Here is a 22,535-nt window from a genome sequence, read left to right as displayed (position 1 = left end):
ATGTGCATGAATGTCTAAGCTAATCCATAGCTTAACCCCCCACCCCCAAAATGTAGATTTCCATGGAGTGGATTCTTGGATGCTCAATATACTGCATGAAGAAGGAACATTCCCAGATGATTTACTCTACTCGCCACTGTGGAAGCCTGAAGCATTTCTTAACTATAGCCCCACCATTGCAGATGGCCAGAGGCAGTATTGCAGCTATCAATTCAGCAGGAATCAAGTGACACATGGAATCCTTAGGGTTTCATCAGCTCCTAGCAAGTAGCTGATTCTGGCCTAGCTCCCAATCCAAGTTCCTTTTGCCTGGCTGCTTTCTCCAGATGATCAGTTCCAAAAATAGCATGATTGCACTTAATGCTATCTTAATTAAGCAAGCAAAGAGTTTGCTTTGCAGCTAGCCAAGTCTTAGCTCTTTTATGGTTCCCCCCCTTCCTTTTGGAAAGAACAAAATGAACTTTTTTTCTGAGTCACTATGGAGTTCTAACTTCCAGCAATAAGTATTCTTTTGTTAAATGGTCAATACTTTGTTCTGAAGAAAGGAATGTAAAAGACCCATTAAAATCTCTTGCTGGAGCTGAGAGTGTAATAATGTACAGAAAGAAAAACTTGTTATTATGCTGTGATGATTTAGGCCTGGGATTAGTGAAATGTTTCCAATAGGAAGCCTGCCGAGATTTCATTAATATTTGAAAACTGAACCAATGTTGAAGGGAAATCATACCACCACCAAGACATGGCCAATGAAAAGCATTTCAAAAAATGCATGGAAAAAATAAGACAAATGTTGAGAGATAAAATTAAGAAATAATGTTAGGAGTGATTGGTTCTGTGTGTTCCTTTCACTCCCTTTGTGACTTCTGAATTCATGTTTAAACTAATGTCCAGATTAAATTATCTTTTCCCAGATGCTTAAAAAAAATTCTAGGCAAACATTTTCAGACAATCTTTGTCAGGAAAGATCAGGCTTTATGTTTCTACCCCACTGGGTTTCCAGGGTGTAAGATTTTCTTTTCTTTGGCATGTTACATCACCCCCACCATATATCTCTGATTGCTTAGGATGAAAGAATTTCTTCCTTTTTCTTCTTTGGTTGTTTCTTGGGTTCTCTCCTCCTGGTGTTCTACTTCTCTTGAATTTTGGTTTAACCAGGATAATTTCTGAAATGAATTCCAAAATTGAAGCATCCCTAGTTTATATGTATTGCTTCCCACTGTACTCTTTGGTCAACATGGTTGCCAGCTCATGGGAACCTGAGAAGCTATCCGCATGACCATGCAGAACTGGGCTAAGAGAGGCAAACCTTCAAAAATACCCCTCCCCTGAAACCAGGTGAATGGAGCGAGTGCTCTGTTAACCTGGTTTTCCTGATTGTGAGACTCCAGTGCGGCTCCATGCCGCAGTGACTCATGAGGAAACCCCCGACTGGGAGGCTCCAACAAGCCTCCTGGGCTTGGGGGTCTCCCCAGAATGCCCCACGCACTTGTGTGGGTCATCCTGGGACCCCGATCCTTGCCACCCTACTGGCTCCGTGACACAGCCGGTAATCATGTGGGCGGCCAATCCAGCCGCCCAGGGACAGCTCTGTGCTCATAGGTGGGGAGAGTGGGCTAAGCTCACTCTCCCTGCCGAACCCACGTTTCCACACATTGATCGTGTGTAGAGCCTCATTGCCTGGAACTCAGTTCTAAGTTCCATATATTTGGGATATACCCCAGTATGGCATTTTTGTCCTTCAGTTCTGAACTTGTGTTCCATGACATGTTTATTCTGATAATAATATATTTCCAGAAATGCTGATGCCACAGTAAATATGCAGGGTTAATCCATATGTTCTAGCATTGCCCCGTGATACATTTTGGTTTAGAAGCAGGGTATATTAAGGATGCCTTCTCCCTGACAAACCTGCCTAAACAATAAGATATTTTCTTCATAGGTTCCCAGCCCCTGGCTTATAGCCTATACCTGTGGTTTCCAAACTAGGGGCCTCCAGATGTTGCTGAACTATAGCTCCCATCAGCCTCAGCAACAATTTATTTTGCCGGGGATGATGAGAGTTTTAGGTCAGCAAGATCTGGAGGCCCCCACGTTGGAAACTACTGGCCTACATGAATGATCCAAAGAAGAAACAAAAGGTTCCATGTTCCAAGAGGAGACTCCTGCCTGCAACCTTGGAGAAGCTGCTGCCAGTCTGGGTAGATAATACTGAGCTAAATGGACCAATGATCTGACTAGTAAGGCAGCTTTCTATGATCCTATGTTCCTATTTAAGTATTGGACTGGAGATGTTATTCCATTAGTATACAAACTTATTTAGTAAAGCCAGCCTTAAACCCACGTGCAGATTATTACATTTGTGCAAACCTAAATGACATCAGAATGTAGATGTTTTGCTCAGGGTAAAGTGTCGCCAATTAATATCTTTCTTGTCTGCACAAAGCTGTCAGTTTAAATACGTCGGCTTAAATTGTGTTGCTTTAAATATGAAAGGTCTGTGATGAAGGACAATTTCCAATTGCAGACAGTACCATTAGAAGGATCTTTCCCCCACTGTGGAGTAGTCATTGCATTTCCTATACTTGTTGTAAACAAAGGCTATAATGAAGGAATGGCCACCCAGTAGAACTGAATGCTGAAACTTCAGGCTGAGCTTGTAAAAAAAAATACCGGAGGAAGAAAAGTTTGCACCTTTGGGGCAATAAAAAAAGAAGTGAGTTGTGTCAATACAATAGATATTGCTCTGAGCTATATTGTATTTGCTTTTTTAAAAAAAAATCTAATTTAGAAGAACGTGCTCCATAACACTGTGTGAAGCATTCAAGAAGAAATGTGTTAAATATGGATGGGTGGATAAATATGTGCTTTGAGTCGAAAGATATTAATCTGAACAAACATGCCTCAGACAATAGGCTCTGTCCCAGCAAGATTTTTGCATGCCTGCCACCAGCAGAATGCTAGGAGCCCTGAGGCTTAGACCCTGAGACTCAGGAGGAGGAGCCTAGGAGATGTTGTCTCATAAGTTGGGGTGGAGCATAGTGGAATGGGGTGGAGCCTAGGGAAGGCAGGAGATGGCGCCCAGGTACAACCTGGTGAATAGGCATGTGCAAGGTTGGATAGAAAGTATCATACATGTTCCAAGATTGCCGACTTTGGAAGGGGTTGAAGATGTACCCAATCCAAACTCTGGAAGCTAATTTTAGTTGGGACTTCGCCAATCCCATTCAGGGAAAATTGGAACATTCTGAAGGTCCAAATGGGGGCAGGATTTTGCCTTCATCCCAACCCCCAATTGCGCCTGGGGGAAAGAATATTCTGCCCTCTATCTGCCTGCCTGCCTGCCCACTCCTTCCTTCCTTCCTTCCTTCCTTCCTTCCTTCCTTCCTTCCTTCCTTCCTTCCTCGAAGAGCCTCCCCATCTCTGACAACTTTTAAAGGGTAGTCGACACACATCTATTCACCCAGGCTTTTAATTAGATTTACAGTTTTAATAGTTAACACTTTTAAAAGTTTTAAATTTTAGATTGTTTTACTGTTTTAATGCCTTGGTTTGCATTTGGATAGGAGACTATATGTGAACACTGTGAGATAGTTCCCTTAGGGGATGGGGACCATGGCAAGCATAGAAACATATGGACATAGAAAGCTGCCATATACCAAGTCAGACCATTGGTCTACCTAGCTCAATATTGTCAACAGTTACTCCGAGGTTGCCAGCAGGAGTCTCTATTGGCCCTATCTTGGAGATGCTGCCAGGGAGGGAACATAGAACCTTCTGCAGGCAAGCATGCAGATGCTCTTCCCAGAGTGGCCCCATCCCCTAATGGGAATGTCTTACAGTGCTCACACATCAGTTTCCCATTCAAAAGGAAATCAGGGCAGACCCTGCATAGCAAAGGGGACAATTCAGGCTTGCTACCTCAAGACCAGCTCCCCTCCCATAAAACAGGAACATAGGAAGCTGTCTTATACTGAGACAGACCATTGGTCCATCTAGCTCACTATTGTCTACACAGACTGCTTTGGTTTCTCCAAGGTTACAGGTAGGAGTCTCTCCCCATGCCAGTGAGGGAACCCAGAACCTTCTGCCCTTCCCAGAGTGGCCCCATCCCCTAAGGGGAATATCTTACAGTTCCCACCTATGTAGTCTCCCTTTCAAATGCAAACCATGACAGACCCTGCTTTGCAAAGGCTACAATTCATGCTCGCTACCACAAGACCAGCTCTGCTCCTCCACTGAACTGTTCTCTCCAGTGCTCTGTGCTCCCGATTGGCCACAATGACTAGAAGTGTCTCAAATAGGTTCCCTGTGGTTTTCTCGATCGGCAGGCCAGTTTAGTGAGATGAAGAAATTCAGCTGCAGAAAGGGCATTTGCTATGAGGGTTAGTGGTTGGAGGATAAAAGCTGATTGCTGGAAATAAAACATGGCTGGATGGTAGCCTAGGGAGAATGATTTATTCGGGAAGTGAACACTCTCTGTCCGGGAAAAGGTATAAAAATCAATGCTGCCCAATACTTATGCTGACTGCATGAATTATCTGGGAGCATTTTCTTTTTAACCAAGATGTTAAGAAGAATCAGGATCCTTCTGCTAGGTTAAAAATGTAATAAATCCCCCTCAGTCCAGAGAAGTAATCGCTTGTATAAAGCGTATCACCTCCATTCCTGCCCCTTCCCCCAGATTATAGGAATGTGCACAGAAATGGTTCGGAGGCCATTTATGGGTCTCTGAAACTGGTTAAAAGACAGGGGGGTTGTTTTTAAAGGTGGGGGAAGGTGCACTTACCCCTCCCTCCACTCCCCCCCCCACCAGCGCTCAGTTTCTTTAAAGTAGATCAGGGCTGCAGTGTACCTCCCTACCGCCCCATTGCCCCCTTGACTGGCAGCACCAGGAACTGCCCAATGTGCCTGAGCGTGCCATGAGAGCACATGCACCGAACGCGCACAACTGCATCAGGCACTCCCTAGTACTTCCAGTAAATGGGGCAACCGCCCCGACAGACTTACAAAAAAACAAGTGCCAGTGCCAGTGGGGGGAAAGAGGAGGGAGGTGTAAGTGCACCCTCCCTGCCCTTAAAGACAACCCCCCACCTTCGAACATTCCCCACCTGGTTCCATGCACATCCCTGCCAAATTATTGCCTGGGATACGGACTCCTCCCTGGATTTGACTAAACTCCTGCTTTTGGCTCTGCAATGAATTTGGAGAGGAGAGCTGGTCTAGTGGTAGCAAGCATGACTTGTCCCCATAGCTAAGCAAGGTCTGCCCTGGTTGCATCTGAATGGGAGACTTGATGTGTGTGCACTGCAAGATATTCCCCTCAGGGGATGAAGCCGCTCTGGGAAGAGCAGGTTTCAAGTTCCCTCCCTGGCTTCTCCAAGATAGGGCTGAGAGAGATTCCTGCCTGAAACCTTGGAGAAGCCACTGCCAGTCTGTGAATACAATACAGAGCTAGATAGACCAATAGTCAGACAGCTCCCTATGCTCCTGTGTCTACACAGGCTAGCAGTTTCCTATGTTCCTATGTTCTTATGAATAATTATCTATTGCTTTTTTCAACAAAAGTTCTCAGAGCCGTTCTCCTGATCATGAGAACATAGGAAACTGCCGTATACTGAGTCAAACTTTCGGTCCCTCTAGCTCAGTATTCCTCAGTATTGAGTAGCTCAGTATTGTCTACACAGACTGGCAGTGGCTTTTATAAGGTGGCAGGCAGGAATCTCTCTCTGTCCTGTCTTGGAGATGCCAGGAAGGGAACTTGGAACCTTCTTCATGCAGATGCTCTTCCCAGAGCAGCCCCATCCCTTAAGGGGAATATCTTACAGAGCTCACACATGTAGCAGCTATTCCCACGATCTCCCAAAAGTGGGCTAAGGGAGCCCAGCCCACTTTTTGGCGATCGTGTGCTGCAATGGGAGCCATGTGGCTCCCGGCAGCCAGCCTCATAAATCCCCCTCCCCTTAAATGAGGTTAACGGAGCAATCGCTCCGTTAACCTTGGTTTTTTGCTTGTGTGTCACCAGTCAGAGGTCAAGTAGACCTCTGACTGGGTGCTCAGAGACTCCCGGGCTCAGAGACGCCTGGGCTCAGGGGGTCTCTCCAGGATGCCCTGCATGGTCGCATGGGGCATCCTAGAACTTCCGGGGGCTGTGTGGCCCCCGATCCCCACAGCCCCTGCCAGCTCTGTGATGGAGCCAGCAGCCATGTGGGCGGCCAATACAGCTGCCCAGCTACAAACAGCTGTTCATCTGTAGGGAGAGTGGGCTAAGCCCACTCTCCCTGCAGAACCATGCCAGTCACTTCACATGTATCATGTGAAGTGCTTCATAGTCTTCCATTCATATGCAACCAAGGTGGACCCTGCTGAGTAAAGGGGGCAAGTCATGCCTTCTACCGCATGACCATTTCCTTTTGTTACTGCCTTGAGCCTTGAAATTTTTCTCCACCTCCAAAAAGAGACGTAAGTTTGGGCAGGGTATAAATTTGATAGATAGATAGATAGATAGATAGATAGATAGATAGATAGATAGATAGATAGATAGATAGATAGATAGATAGATTCTGGATCTGGACTGCCTGAAGCCTGACCCTTGTTGAAGCCTTGCAGACTTGAAATGAGAAAGGATCTGACTGTCCTAGACTGATAAGGTTACAATTCATGGTTAACAGATTTTATTGGGATTAATGCAGGGGTTCTCAGCTTTCGGGCCCCAGGTGCTGATGGACTACAAATCCCACCATCCCCCAGTGAGCTTCAGTTATTGTCGTGGGGGTGGGGGCAATTGTAATTGTTTTCCAACAGCAACTGGGGATCCAAAGCTGGGAACCTCTGGTTTAGTAAGAACAGGGGGTGGGCGTACTTGACCCTCCAGGTGTTGTTTAACTACAACTCCCATCACCCCCACTACAGTGGACAATAGTCAGAAATTATGGGAGTCCAAGGGCTGAAGTTGTACATCCTGAGGGTGGAATATTGGACACCAACTCAGAACATCTTCACTTCTTCTTGAGAATGGGGAAGCAGTGAAGCTGCCTTATACTGAGTCAGACCCATGGTCTGTCTAGCTCAGTGTTGTCTACACTGGCTGGTAGCAGCTCTCTGCAATTTCAGGTAGGAGTCTTTCTCAGCTCTGTCTGGAGATGCTGCCAGGAATTGAACCTGGGGCCTTCTGCATGCCAAGCAGATGCTCTGCCACTGAGCTATAGCCCCATCCCCCAAACATCAGAGCATTTTGGATAATACAAAGGACCACCTTAACTATCTTGCCTAGACCACCTTGCCTAGTTTCCTCCTGATATCATACCCGAGCTCTGAGTCTGTTTGGCATGCAGAGGTCGAATGCTGTGGATGTACCCGCAGTGTGTTTTCTGCCTGGAACAGGCCCCATTGTCAAGAAAAATAAAACTGGAGGAAGTTGGAAGAGATGGAGAGCGGAGACCTTGGGAGGCCAGCCAGCTCTTGATGGATTGCTGAAAGAATGGGAGTCCAATTTGCAGTGGTGTAATGATCTCTGAAATTTAGAGATTCTGAACGTCCCTCACTTTCATGAGCCACTAGCAAAGCCTCCAAAAGAATGGCTGGGCTTCCTCCAGTGACATATGATGTCCATCCAGAGAGCGTTTCTTCACTTGCCAATCTGTCAGCTGTCAGCATACGGTTCCTGCCTGCACTCGGCACTGTTTGAATTGTTCCTTAACATCCAAATCGGAAGCTTGCAAGCCGTTTTTCACAGTGGCCACAGGAGTGTACATCAAAGGGCAAATTAATGCCAAGCGGCCAAGAACCCTAGCAGGAGCATCCAAAAGCTGAGGTGCAAATGGCTTCTGTTGCTGAGTTTGTGTGTGTGTTGTGTATTGTGGGGGTCAGTCAGGGTAGTGTGCAAAGGGGAAAGCAGTGTGCTCGTTCCATAGGGGCAAAGCACTCACGGATATTACCAGGTGTGTGTGTGGGGGGGGGGGGTTGCAAACACTAACAAGGTTGATACAGCATCCGTTGCTCAAAATTGGGAGCTTTAACTCCTGCCCTGCTATGGAAAGGCCTCTGATAACCCCTTTGCCTTCCCAGTATTTTTTGTACTGCCAGCAGAAAGGGAAACCCTCATTAGATCAGCAGCTGCCCTCTGACTGGCAATGGAGCAACAGGAGATGGATCCAGCTCTGCTGGAGCTGCTGCATAGAATGATTCATAGAGTGTGCTTTGCAGAGAGGCTTTTCTGTGCCTGGAGCCCCTGGAGCCACAGCTCACTGTTGTTGCCATGGCTGCTATGGCCCAATAGCTAGGTGGGAAATGTGAGTGGGTTCACATGAGCAGAAGATAGGATAAGAGCAAGATGGCCTTTCCGCCTACCCTGGTTTAGAGCAGGGTAGAGAACCTGGGTTACCCTTTTTTGAGAAACCTTGGCTAGAGGGATTTTTGTGAGTTCACACAAGCATTAAAATGTGGGTTTACCATCTTTTGATGATTGTGTGAAACAGTCTATTATTTTGTAACTATGTTCAGATGTCTGTACATTCATATGTGTTTTGTATGAATGAATGTGGGTACAGGCCCTCTGAAATGTGGGGCACAGACAGAATGTGTACTAAATGGTGTCACTGTGTTCATGTGAATAACTATACGCTAACTTGGCAAAGAGGCACCTTTTAACGTGGTGATTCTCTTTATTTAGCAGGGGGAGAGTAACTGGCCCTGTCCAACCCCAGCACAGGACCTCCAGTGACTGTTGCTGGTGTCTACCTTATGTTTCTTTTTAGATTGTGAGCCCTTTGGGGACAGGGATCCATCTTATTTATTTGTTGTTTCTCTGTGTAAACTGCCCTGAGCCATTTTTGGAAGGGCAGTATAGAAATCAAATAGATAGATAGATAGATAGATAGATAGATAGATAGACCTAAGTAAAGATCTGTAGCTGGGTACACTGTACACAGAAGGTCCATTCATACATTATGTTCAACACATGTATGAGTGTACAGTGTACACAGGTACAGATCTGTATACAGGTACAGTCATTCATATATTATGCTGAACGCAGGTACAGAAGTACCCTTCCTATCCATACCCTGCATTTAAAGGGCCTGTATCCAGCTTCACTTTTAAAATGAACACAGGTACAGTCATTCACACGAACACATATATGAGTGCACTGACATCTGTATGTCTGAATTGGGCTAGGTTGCATGAGTGTTCAATGTAATGTGTGAATAGGGCTCTAATTTGTTTGCTCTACCACTGGGCTAGCACTAGAGATGTGGTGACCTGGGGGGTTGGGGTGGAAACACTCATCCCCTAAGGAAAATAGCTTAGGATATTCCGTAAAGGGGATATCTTACAATGTGAGCTTATCTGCTCACATGTAGTCTCCCATCCCAATGCACACCAAGGCAAACCCTGCTTAGCAAAGGAGGCAATTCATGTTCGCTACCTCAAGGCCGGCTCTCCAATTTTCCACAGGTAGGAGGGAGCTCATGCGTGGTAGTTTGCCAAGCCCCACGGAAATCAGCAGCTGGTTGGTCCTAATGTGATTTTGAGTGGAATTATACTGGTAATTGGGAGGGATGTGAATATATGGATCACATACTCCAACTCCAGGCTGGAGGAAACCTAATAGGCCAGTCCCTGTTGCTGAATGCTCGAAGGAGGGGGACCTAGGGGGTATTGTTTTGCTATGTCAAGTTCTGTATTGATTGGAACAGCTATGATACCATGGTAGGGGGGTCTGCCCTACAACTGAGATGTTGACGGGAGCAAACTGACATGGCTGACCCAAACCAGCTCCTATAGGCATGGGGAATTGGTGAAATGTGAAGTCCATGCACCTCAGCAAGCTGTATGAAACTCATCAGGGTCATGATTATTATCTCTGTTTTGTTGTTTTTAATCCATGAGTTGGCGACGCCCAGAACTCCTCAGAATCTTACCTTCTTATTTATTTATTGCTACTAAAATTCCAGCGGAACACGCTCAAACTGGGGGGGGGGGGGAATCCGACTTGTGAGAATCCAGGATGGTTTCAACCTTCATAAGCACTTGATGCCTGCTCTAATAACTTGGCATTACTGTGCCCTTCAATTAACTCATGACCTTAATACATTTATAAATGAGCAGCAAAGGGAGGGGGAAGCAAGGAGAAGCAATGGCTAGTCATATTATTCAGCAGCTTTTCTAGAATTATCATTGTAGGCCTGCACAACCTATGATCTACCAAGCCAAATTCAGCCCAACAAACCATGTATGTTAAGCCCACCAAGGACTCAAGAAACCCCCAGATGTTGCTGTCTGGCTAGGCGATGGGTTCCCAACATCCCCTGCTGTTGTTGGACTACAACTCCCATCATCAAAAACCATTATGGCTGGGGATGGTGAGAGTTGTAGTCCAACAATGCCTAGGATGAGGGGCAAGGTTCATGCTCACTACCACAAGACCAACTTTCCTCCCCTGAAAAAGGAGGTGCTCTCTTAAATACCCTGGACCCGAGCCATAAGGCAGTTTTCTCTCTTCCTTTGTCTCTTCCTAAATATTCTGCCACCTGAGGCTTCTGATGAAGCAGAAGTAACTGTTGGGCATGAAAAGCTACTAGGAAGCACCTCCATCTTCTTAGTCTAGAAACATCAACTGACCATCAGTGTCCATTAGCAAGCGACCAAGTCAAGCAAAATATGCTCTGCCCTTTCCTGGATACAACACATCAGCATGCCTCTCACCCCATCATCCTTCTCAAGGTCCTTCCACAGGGAAGCCTCCTTAATATTTTTGTTGTTGTTAATTTCTTTCCTGTGCTTTAGGGTCAGAAGCATGATTCAGCACCCCTTCCCTCACCCCCAACCACCACCAACCGTGTCTTCGGCATGGTTCGGTGGATCTGGATTTTCTGCATCAAGGGACAAGGTTCCTGATGCACTTAGCAGAAGCATGAGGAAATCACTGGCGTTCTTTTCGGTGCTCTATGGGCACAAGTAGAAGAAAGCACCATGGCACAACTGGTTCATGATTGGTACAGATTGCAGAGAGGATGTTGGAAAGATTTAGCCAACAGTTGGTGTTATTTTCTCATGTTCCCGCCTCGGAAATGTCACGCCGTCTTGCTTACAACATGACAAGCTGTGCAGAGTAGCTCGAAGGGAAGCAAGCATTGCTGTCAGCACGCGGTAGACCCTCTAAATGTTAAATAAAATGGCTCCTTCTCCAATTGCACTGGCTTTTATCTCAATCAGCTGGATTTCATCTCAATCAGCCAGACGTGCACCTAGGTAATTTTGGAGCCTGGACCTAAAGGCCTTTGGAGACCCCCCTCCTTGCTGCCCCCCCTGCAAGTTAAGCATCATTCCCCTATTATTCATTCATTTATTTGATTTCTATACCACCCTTCCAAAAATGGCTCAGGGCGGTTTACACAGAGAAATAACAAATAAATAAGATGGATACCTGTCCCCAAAGCGCTCACCATCTAAAAAGAAACTTAAGATAGAAACCAGCAACAGTCACTGGAGGTCCTGTGCTGGGGGTGGATAGGGCCAGTTCCTCTCCCCTTGCTAATTATTATCCCACATGTTTCTTTCCCCACTCCTCCCTGTCTCTAAAGCACCCGGCACAGGTCATAATCACATTCGGCCACCTGGCGCAGTGAGGGTCAGTGTGGGTCAGCCACTCAGGACAGAATAAAGAGGATTTGTGGGCCCCCAGGATGTGTGGAGGCCCTGGACTTCAGCCCCAAAGTCCAGGGGTAAGAGCACCACTGCAACCAGCATTTGGAGGTGAATCTAGAGGCTCTTCTTTAAGGAAAAAACTTCTGAGCAACTTTTGAGAGAATTCCCCGAAAACCAACTCCCCACCCACTTTCATAAACCTAGAGACAGGGTCCCGATTCCTGCATGATCCCACCTGGCCTCCGAAATCTTCAGGGAAGTCCCTGTGCAGCATCCTCATCCCACCACTAACTGAAGTGTGATAGCTGGGTATGCAAGACAGAGAGGTGATTCTCACGAATGCCAAAAAGCAGGCTAAGGGAGCCTAGCCCACTTTCTGGTGACCGTGAGAACCACCGGGTTCACAGGCGAGCCTGGTTGCTCTCAAGCACGTTACCCGCTTACAGAGCCCTCCCCTAAGCCCAGGTTAGCGGAGCGAGTGCTCTGCTAACTCGGGCTCTATGATCATGTGTTGCCGCAGCGCGGTCACATTGAAGGTGGAGTGATCTGGTCTTGTTCCCATTGGACTGGAGCCGATGGGTCAAAATTACGAAGACCAAGATTTACGCTAGATATCAGAAATAATTTCCTAACTGTTAGAACTGTCTGAGAGTCATAAGCTTGTCTTTGCTGGTGACTGGGCAATCAAACGTGTTAGGGAATACAAACATGAATTATCCCCTTTCATGGTCTACCCTGGTTTGCATTTGAATGGGAGGTTACATGTGTGAGCTCTGCAAGATATTCCCCTTAGGGGATGGGGCCACTCTGGGAAGAGCATCTGCATCTTTGTATGCAGAAGGTCCAAATCCCTTCCCTGGCATCTCCAAGATGGGGCTGAGAGAGCTTCCTGCCTGCAACCTTGGAGAAGTTGCTGCCAGTCTGGGAAGACAATACTGAGCTAGATGGACCAATGATCTGACCAATGAGCTTCCTATGTTCCTATGGGGGAACCTCTGAGGCCCCATCAAATGAAAAAATCATATTATTCCATGCCCAATTGGTATCTTCTATTTTGTGCATGGTGCAGAGAGTGTGACCAGAGTTTCTACCCACAGATTGGACCTCAAACACACAGAGGTCAGTGACAGGGCTGGAAGAGATGATCCTCACAAACCCTCCACCTGTTCATCTCTACACCCAGCACACACCTACCCAAGGCTCTTGTTCCTTGATGTTCCGTGTACCAGCCAGCATGTATAGAATAATTCTAGACTAATTGGGTTGCTAACAATTCCACCAGACAGCAAGGGTGCCCATTATCCACTCAAAAAACTAACAGCCAATTAGTTTGACACCACTTGTGTAATTTAAATATCACTAATTAAACACTCTAATAAAAATAAAAACCCCATTTATATAAATTATGCAGAATTCCAGCCAAAAAGGGAATGAGACTAACATTGTGTTGCCAATAGAATGGTCAACTGGGATTTGAACTGGAATGGGATTTAGGAATAGAATTGCTATTGAATTGGAGTTCAACTGCCCGGGCACTTATTGGAGTTACTCTGGTTTCCTTGAAAACAGCCATTATTGTAAAAAATAACTTCATATCGAATTCCCCCATTCTCAGTGTTAATCAGTGGAGATGCAAAGGAGAGAATAGCATATTGTTGAAATATTGTCCCATTTTTCAAAATGAGAGAGTCTGTAGTGTTATTGATCTCATCTGAGTAAGAAACACAGAACTGAGTATTTCGGCACCATCAAGCCAACGTTACGGAGATTTCCAATCTATCCCTTGCTACGTTTGTGTAGAGCTTGAGCTCCCATTTCAAGTTGTGTGACTACACACCCAATCAGAGAAACAAGCATCCAAGATGGCACCTTCCATGGTGTGGACTCTTTAAGGGACAGCTCAAATAGTGTTCTGGTTCACACAATAGTTTGAAACACGGTTGAATGTGGGTTACGGATATTAGTGTGATTAAGTGAGCCCATGACAAGGTGATTCATGGCCTGAGATGAATCTGAGATTCTCACCTTGGCGTGGGTTCACACAATCAGGCTAATGCTGGTAACTCACATTTAACTTAGGTTCAAAATAATTGAATGAACCAGGCCACTGGCTGGATGCCTCTACTCTATGGATGATGCTGCCACCCCTGCTGATGTGGGACACACTGTCACATTTTCTGTCTTTAACAGTGGCTGACATTAGTGGTAGTGGCAGGGGAGCCCAGAGAGTGCTAGAACCTACGGCAACTTTCACATGCTCTCTCTCGAAAGTTCACACTATAGGTGCCACTATTTCAGATGCCTTTCTGATGGAGTTTGTGGAAACATGTAATCTTATTTGAGGATGTTATCTTGTTTGAGGAAGATTGCTGGTCTTGTGGTAGCAAGCATGAATTTCCCCCTTTGCTAAGCAGGGTTTATCCTTGTTTGCATTTGAATGGGAGACTACACATGTGAGCTCACTTTCATCTCTTTCCTGTGGGCTTCTCAGAGGCATCTGGTGTGCCACTGTGGGAAACAGGATACTGAACTAGATAGACCTTGGGCCTGATCCATCAGGGAACATAGGAACATAGGGAGCTGCCATATCCTGAGTCAGACCATTGGTCTATCTAGCTCAGTATTGTCTATACAGACTGGCAGCAGCTTCTCCAAGGTTACAGGCAGGAATCTCTCTCTGCCCTATCTTGGAGATGCTGCCAGGGAGGGAACTTGGAACCTTCTCCTCTTCCCAGAGCAGCTCCATCTCCTGAAGGGAATATCTTATAGTGCTCATACTTCTAGTCTCCCATTCATATGCAACCAGGGCAGACCCTGCTTAGCTAAGGGGATAAATCATGCTTGCTACCACAAGACCAGCTCTCTTCTCTTTGTATGTTCTTATGCAAGGGATGCCCTGCTTGTGCACCAGGTCATCTTCCTGTGCTGTCAGGGCAGAAATGCTCTGAAAGAAAGATGTCAGGACTCATACACATCCCTGACCTTTGTGTGTGTGCCAGGTGGCGCTCACCTGAACCAGCCCATTGCTTTCTTGTGATTCAGTGGGCACCACATTCTGCGGATCCAGCTCCAGGGAATTTGCAAGTTCTCAGTCTTTATGCCTCATTTTCCAAGCACCATCCATCCCTAACAAGCCATCTTTCCCGTAGCTGCAAGTTCCTTCTTTTCACTCCCTCCATTTCTCCGGCTTGCTTTGCTTCCCTGTCATTGCTTTGTTTCACTATGATTCAAGGCAAAACCTTTGTCGCCCCTTTTATACCCACCGCAGCACCGGAGATGATCATAAAAATGTTTCAGTAAGTGGATCCACAATGAATAGGCCTGTCTAATGGATCAACGTATTGTTGTCGCTGCCACATCCATCCCAGTGATGAAAACGCCATTAGCCAGATGGCCCCGCTTTGTCTTGTCACTCCTGAATGGGGCCACCTCCTTCCAACAGGCTTCCTTCCTTCCTCATTGATGCTTGCTGATAAATCATCGGATTTTAACCTGTGCTGAGCATTAATGGGAAGGTGCGTTTAATGGCTACCTGTGCAATTATGCAATTTCTTCTTCTTTGACTCAGTGTTTCTAATTTGGAATTTAAAATGGCAGCTGCTTTGCTGAATGACAAAGAGGAACGTTCAGAAGAAAGAAGGAAAGCAAAGGTATTGAGAGGGGAGAGAGAGGGAGAGGGAGGGAGAGATTAAAATAGAGACAGCCAGAACAGTAAGGGAGGCAGGCTGGAGGACAAAATCATCGACAATGATAATTCTTAGCATTCCTTGTTGTGTTTATAAGAAAAGTTGGCAACAGGGATATGATAGAACACTTGCTTTGCAAGTAGAAGGTCCCAGGGAGGGTCGGGACAATAATAGGACAGATGGACTAAAAGAACCCAAGCCCTCCACCTGAAGCCCATTTCCCAGAGGTGTTCATTGCTGGGTGCATGCTCTGTTTGTTTGCTCCTTCGCTTGGGAACATGGGTGGCAAACACGACTGGGAAATGTGTTCCGGAGGGAAGTGAGATCCAGAAGGCTCACGCAGCCCTTTCCGGGCTATGGCCACACACCCCTTGGGTGACATCACTGCAAGGGGCATGGCCAGAGACCAGAAGGCCATGCCCAGCTGGTGTTCATTTGCATATTTTCCGTTCTCTCTCTCGAGACAACAATTGGCAGCTGGGATTGAAGTCTGGAGAGCTTGCGTGAGTTTTCTGGGGCTGTGGCCATGCTCTTTGTGTGTGATACCATGTGCATGGGGCACCACTGAGTGCCAAAAAAAAAAAACACCTAGTAGGACTGCCCAGATTGGGGTGAACACAGGCCCGCACTCCCCTGGCTATGCCACTGGATCCAGGTTCATTCCCTGGAATCTCCTGAGAGCCGCTCAATTTCTCAATTTCTATACCGCCCTCCCAACAACGGCTCCGGGCAGTTTACACAGAGAAATAATAAGTAAATAAGATGGATCCCTGTCCCCAAAGGGCCCACAATCTAAAAAGAAACATGAGACAGAGGTTGTTGGTTTGAATCCCCGCTGTATGTTTCCCAGACTTTGGGAAACACCGATATCGGGCAGCAGCAATAAATCAGATCAAAATTTAAAATTTAAAAGGCCTGAGCGAACAAAAAGGTCTTTACCTGTTGTCTAAAAGAACAAAGTGATGAAGCCCTCCCCTTCACTGGGGAGGGCATTCCACAAACGGGGTGCAACCACCAAAAAGGCCCTCTCCCTAGTAGCCACCCACCTCATCTCGTTTGGCAGGGGCACCTGGAGGAGGTGCCCTTCTGCATAGGAAAGCATCCAGAATAGCTAATGACAAAATTATAAACACATCTCACAAGAGAGAGAGAGAGAGAGAGAGAGAGAGAGAGAGAGAGAGAGAGAGAGAGAGAGGGAGAGAGAGAGAGAGTTGACCAGGGCCATAGCGAGGTCAATTTGAGGATGGGCCTGCCACTGCCTGTCTAAAAAGACCCTTTCCCCCATCACTAGCCGGCCTGCCTGCCATCTGCATGGATCTACTTATTACCCAAGCCTGCTTTCTACAGGAGCTTGAAATCATGTCATCACTGGCAGGTTAAAACAATACTGCAATGCTAACCTCTTTGTTCAGGCACCCTGGAAATCAACATAATAGAGGCATTTAAGAAATTTGACTTAAATATGGATCGAAATGCATTGTAGTGTGTGGGCAGCAAGAATAATTGACTTGGAGAACACTAGAGAGGGGGCTGGTAGATAAAATAAGGGAAGTAAAATAAGGTGATATTCAAACAGCATTTCAGGGGCAGTGGCTGTTTCTCAATGCGTAGTACTTTTCTTAGGAAAATGTGGCCTCCTAGCCTTTCTTAGAATTAAATCACCTTGGATTGAAAATGGAATTAGGGAACCCGAGAATGACTCAGGACTCAGGCTGGTTTATTGGGGCTTTTGCAAAAATGCCATATTTAAATGTCACTTGGAGGAGGCCCAAAAGTGACAAAAGCTTAGCGAGGACAGAGCTGGAATCCCTCCTCCCATTTTGCTCTTCTGAGACAGCGAAATGGTGATGGGGTATTTTGGCCATTTTTAGTGGCTGAAAGGAGGTCTTATCAGTGGGAGTGGTTTTTAAGAACGTGAGAACAGAAGATTCCTGCTAGGTCACACCAAAGGTCTATTCAGTCCAACATCCTGCTTCATGCAGTAACCAACCAGGTACATCTGAAAAGCCTTCAAAGTGGGGGAAAGAGGTCAACCACTCCCTAACATTGTTTTTGCCAAGCATCTAGAGTTCAGGGACATTCCCCCTCTGATCTTGTAAGAAATATACAGTTACTGAGGTTAGTAGCTGTTGATAGCCATATCCTCCATGAATTTGTCTAATCTCTTTTTTTTAAAAAAAACATCTAAATTGGTGGCCATCTGCACATGTGGTGGCAGTAAATTCCATAATGCAATTACATGTTGAGATCATTCACACAATCCAAAACTGTGTTCTACCTGGGTCTGGGAGCTGTGTGTGCTCCCAATTTTTGGTTGTGTGGAAGCAAGGTAGGAGGAAATCCTGGGTAGAAGTGACTGGGTGGAAACAAGGTAGGAGGGAAACCTGGGTAGCTTTTCCTTCCACACAATCACTTCTACCCAGGATTTCCTCCTACCTTGCTTCGACACAACCATAAGTTGGGAGTACACACAGCTCACAAACCCAGGTAGAACACAGTTTTGGATTGTGTGAATGTCCTTGAGGTGCTTCACATGAGCAGTGTGAAGTGCTGAGAGGAGGTTTACAAGGTGAGGGGGTTTGACCCGCTCTCCCTACAGACAATCACTCACCCATCACCAGGCAGGTGGATCACCCACCCAGACAAGTGGTGGCTCCTCTCCGGCATTCTCATGCCCAGCCACGGCTTGCCTGGCAGTTCCAGGGGTCAGATGCAGGGAAGCACTGCCACATGGCACCCTGCCCCTCAGAACCCCAATAATGCACCACACGAGTGTGTGGTGAATAACTGGGAGACCCCCTCCCCCTGAGTGTGTCAGCCGTGGCTGTAAGCAGCTGCTGCAGACACATGATCAATTAACCCAGTGTTTGGGCATGCTTGCACCCCAAACTTGGGTTAAGCGGCAGGTTACCTAAGAGGGCTTGCTTCTGTGCAACCACTAGGAGCTACACAGCTCCTGGAGGCTCACATGCACAGCAGAAACCGGCTCCTTTAGCCCGGTTTTCGCTGTGCGTGTGAATATCCTCCTTGTTGTCTAAAGAAAAACTTCCTTTTGTCTGTCCTGAATCGCCCACCATTTATCTTCAATGGATGACCTTGGGTTCTAATATTACATGACAGGGAGAGAGACGCCTCTCTATCCACTTGATCCACATTGTCCATAATTTTATACCCCTCTATCGTGTTCCCCCTTACCCACCCTCTTTCTAAACTAAAAAGGCCCAAATGTTGTAGTTTTCTTCATAGTGGAATTGCTCCAGCCTCCTGATCAATTTGGTTGCCCTTTTCGGTACATTTTCGGTCATTTCCTTGCACACACATACCCAGTAGGAACAATGCTACAGCAGAGAGTTGATGAGAACCCCAAAATCTGGGGACAAAAGGTTAGAAACTGCTGTAGAATGGCTGAAGGCCATTGCTGCCAGAGATGATGGGAGTGGTAGTCCAATAACATCTTGGAATCCAAGATTGGGAACTGATGTGCAGTGGTTGAAGGCAACTCTGGCTGGGGATGATGGAAGTTGTAGTCCACCCATATCTGACAAACTTCATATATCCATAGGGTTGTTCATTCCAGTGGTCCCCATTCCATTGGATGGAGAGGGTTCATATTTCCTAAGCAGCAGGTGTTTCCAAACCATGCACTGGTCTCTCGTGGAAACAAAGTTAAATTGTTCATATATTTCTTAAATGATGCAAACTACAAAGGATCTTGATAGAATAAGGACAAATCGTCAACACTTTGCTGTGATTCGTGTTGTTATAAGGAAATCACGTTGTGCTCTTTGATCTTCTCCTTTCAAACACTGTGTCCCTTGTTTTATTTTTCACTCCCTCAGCAAAAATAGCAATGAAATAAATATTCAGGGGAAATACAAAATGTTCTCCATTTTTCAATGCTTTTGATTTTTTTTTTAAAGTGTCAGTCAGCAGTCTTGCTGGTGATCCCTGTGTTTTTCCCATTAATTTCCAGGGCGATTTAAAATAGCTTACTTTAGCCCACCCATCCCCACTTTTTGTGGAGCAGCCAGATCTAGAGAAAGAGTGCCTCCGACAAAAAAAAAAAAAATATGGGGGAAAGTATAACTACAGCCACAATCACTTTTCAAACCTGTCACAGAACTCCCCTGAGGATGCATATAACATTTTGTTTCAGCTTTTGGGTTTTCCTTCTTTCCCCCAAATGCAACTACCTGAGGAAGGAAGGTGGGGAAGATGCATTCTTAATGTAAATTTATTTAAGACTAGCTTAACCCATGCAGAGCATCTGCACGCTAGTACTTGATTGCTCCCCTCACCCTAGAGCCCCTCTCACTCGCAGCCCTCCTCACCTCAGAGATTGCTGCACCCTCACCTGAGCCGCACTCCTGCTCCTCCTCCTCCATCCAGTTGCTTCCATCCCCCTCACCCCTCTTGGTCACTCCTCCATCTTTTTACTTCATCCCCCTCACCCCTCTTGGTCAAGGCTGCAGTGTTGCTGGTGCCGATTGCAAGCTGCAGCCCCATATCCCCAGAGACCTCCCCAGCCCCACTCCTGCTCCTCCCCACAGGAGCAGCAGCAGATGATTGGGCCGTTCCTCACTGCTGCCACCACCATGGCCGCTTGTTCCCCTCAGGCCACTGACAGGCCCGGACCATCCCTTGCCTGCCTGCCTACCTCTGCCAATGGCCTCGGTAGCCCCAAACAGCAGCAGTGGTTGACTGGGCTCTTCCTTGCTGCTGACACCGCCATAGCTGCTCGTTCTCCTCAGGCCACTGACAGGCTTGGGCCCATCCCTCGTCCTTCCTTCTTTCTCTCCTCTCCTCCCTTCCTTTTTCCTCTTTCTCTCTTCTCCACTCGCTCTTCCCCTCTGTCTTTCTTTCCCTCCTTTCTTTTTTTCTTTCTTTCTCTCCCTTCCTGAGTTAACAGATCTTGTTCATCTTGTTTCCTCATCTAATTCACATAATGGCAGCCTCCTTCTCCTGAAGGGACTCTTTCCTCCCTCATGACCCCTCTCTTCGCAGACCCCTGCCTGTTATCTCTATCTCTATCTATCTATCTATCTATCTATCTATCTATCTACCTATTCCTCTCCTCTACAATCAAGAACTTCTTCTGACCAGTAACAGTTGCATACCAACTGACCTTAACCATCACAGGCTCCTCCTCCCTAACTGCATATGTGATTCCTACTACCTAATCACCATGGTGCCACAGGCTCCTCCTCCCTATCTGCACATGGAATCCCCACTGCCCAATCAGGAGCTTCTACTCCCAAACTCTCGCAAGAGCTGCCCCTCACAGGATTAGCCACGGGGACGCCCTAGAGAATTATATATATAGATTTGATGAGTAGCTTATAGATCACTTTATATCCATATCATTCCCTCATTCTTTCTCTCTTTTAGTTTAGTTTAGGGGTTTTTGTTAGTAATATTTGTATGCAGTTTTTTCCCCCAGCAGTACTTTCAGTTTCAGTCAACACAGTGGCTGACAACCTGACTAAATTGCTCAACAGAAGTCCCATTGAAATTAAAGGGTTAATTAATCAAATTAGCAGTTTCACTTCCTAGCATCTCCAGGCAGGGCTTTGAAAGACTCCTGCTTGTAACCTTAGATAGCTTCTGCCAGTCAGTGCAGATCAGTGTTCTTCAATGTAAGGCCTAGGGGCCAGTGGCGACCCCCATTAATCGGAAGAGAGTTTCCATGACTAATCATTGATTGTGCTTGTATGAAGCTTTGGCCCAAGCTGAATACCCCTGGAACCACGTGGAGGAGACCACTCACTTTGCACAGGGCTGTGCTTTGTCCAGTGCTTGTGGGGGGAGGCTCCTTTAAGGGGAATGGAAGCCTCTTGAGTGCCTATACCATCTTGGAAGGTGAGCATAGACTAGTGCTGAGAATCATATCCCTTCCCCGTGCTTTCCTCCTAGAGCTCTTAAGAGAGGGTTCCACCTCTTTTCACACAGGAAATTGCAGTAATGTGTGGAGGTCAGCCCAGTGGGAAACTGCTCTCACACTGAAAGGGTTTGGGGTGGGTTTTTTTTTTTTTTTTTGCCAAAATGGCCCCCTCTTGAAAAATAGTGAAGATCACTAGTATAGACAATCTTTAGCTAGATGGACCAATGGTCTGACTCGATATAAGGCAACTCCTATGAGGGATGCTGTGCCAGGTCTGAATAGGGCCAGTTGCTTCTCCCGTTGTTGACCACATGAGGTCATCTGGAGAGGTCCATCTCAGGTTACCACCGGTACGTCTGGTGGTGACTCAGAACTAGGCCTTAAGTGTAGCTGCTCCTGGCCAGTGGAATGTACTCCCAGCAGAAATTCGTAGTTTGGGCTCATTGTTGGCCGTCAAGAAAGCCTGAAAAACTTATTTGTTTGGTCTGGCCTTTGAAGGTTTTTACATTGTTCTTAAATGTTTTTAATGGCTCTTAAATTATTTTAAACTGTTTTTAAATGAGTTTTATATTGTTTTAAGTCAATTGTTTGAAATGGTTATTGTTGTTGTTGTTTTCATTGTACACCACCCAGAGACTTCAGATTGGGAGGTACAGAAATTTAAATTTAAATATAATATAATATAATTGATATGATATGATATGATATGATATGATATGATATGATATGATATGATGAGAATTGCCACTTTCAAAGGGGCCCTTCCCCCCATTTTGCAGTGATGTCCTCCATGGATATCCCAATGCCCTTCAGGCATGGCCCATCACTGCATGGGCAGCTGAACATCTGAATGACCATCTACACATGCTCCAGATAAACATATCCATGGAGGATGCTCCCAGCACACTTTCTTCCTAATCACATGAAGCTGTAAGATATCGTCCAAACTGGTCCAGTATTACTATTCCGAACACGGAATGGATGGATCCTGAATACTGAAATATGGCATCACTGGTTAACAAATTATAAATGGAGCACATTATCAGAAGTCACCTGAGATTCATTGAAGGTTCTCCACGGGAGAGAATTTGATGTCGGGTTTTCATTAAAAATAATGAAGGCTGAATTTTGAATTGTAAAATGGGATATGTGTGGGTCTATGTGAGCAACATACCAGCATGCTGCAAATAGAAACAGCTCATAAACAGTAGATGGGGGCCTTTAAAACTTCTCAGCACGTCTATCATCTTTTCAAAAAGTGGTCTTGAGCCATAGTAAAATCTTAATGGAGCTAGAAATAATTGAATCCTTGCCTTATTACATAT

General features: G+C 46.1%; 1 non-coding gene across 1 annotated transcript; it reads right to left on the bottom strand.

The window, feature by feature from the left end:
- Nucleotides 1–7,137: 7,137 nt before the first annotated feature.
- Nucleotides 7,138–7,209, bottom strand: TRNAA-GGC (transfer RNA alanine (anticodon GGC)). Its single transcript has one exon. It is a non-coding gene; the product is annotated as a tRNA-Ala (tRNA).
- Between the last annotated feature and the right edge of the window lie 15,326 nt (nucleotides 7,210–22,535).

The sequence above is a fragment of the Hemicordylus capensis genome, chromosome 11 (assembly GCF_027244095.1).
Source record: "Hemicordylus capensis ecotype Gifberg chromosome 11, rHemCap1.1.pri, whole genome shotgun sequence".
NCBI classification, from domain to species: Eukaryota; Metazoa; Chordata; class Lepidosauria; order Squamata; family Cordylidae; genus Hemicordylus; species Hemicordylus capensis.
The sequence above is the reverse complement of the archived record's forward strand: the minus strand, read 5'-3'. Positions and strand labels throughout refer to the sequence as shown.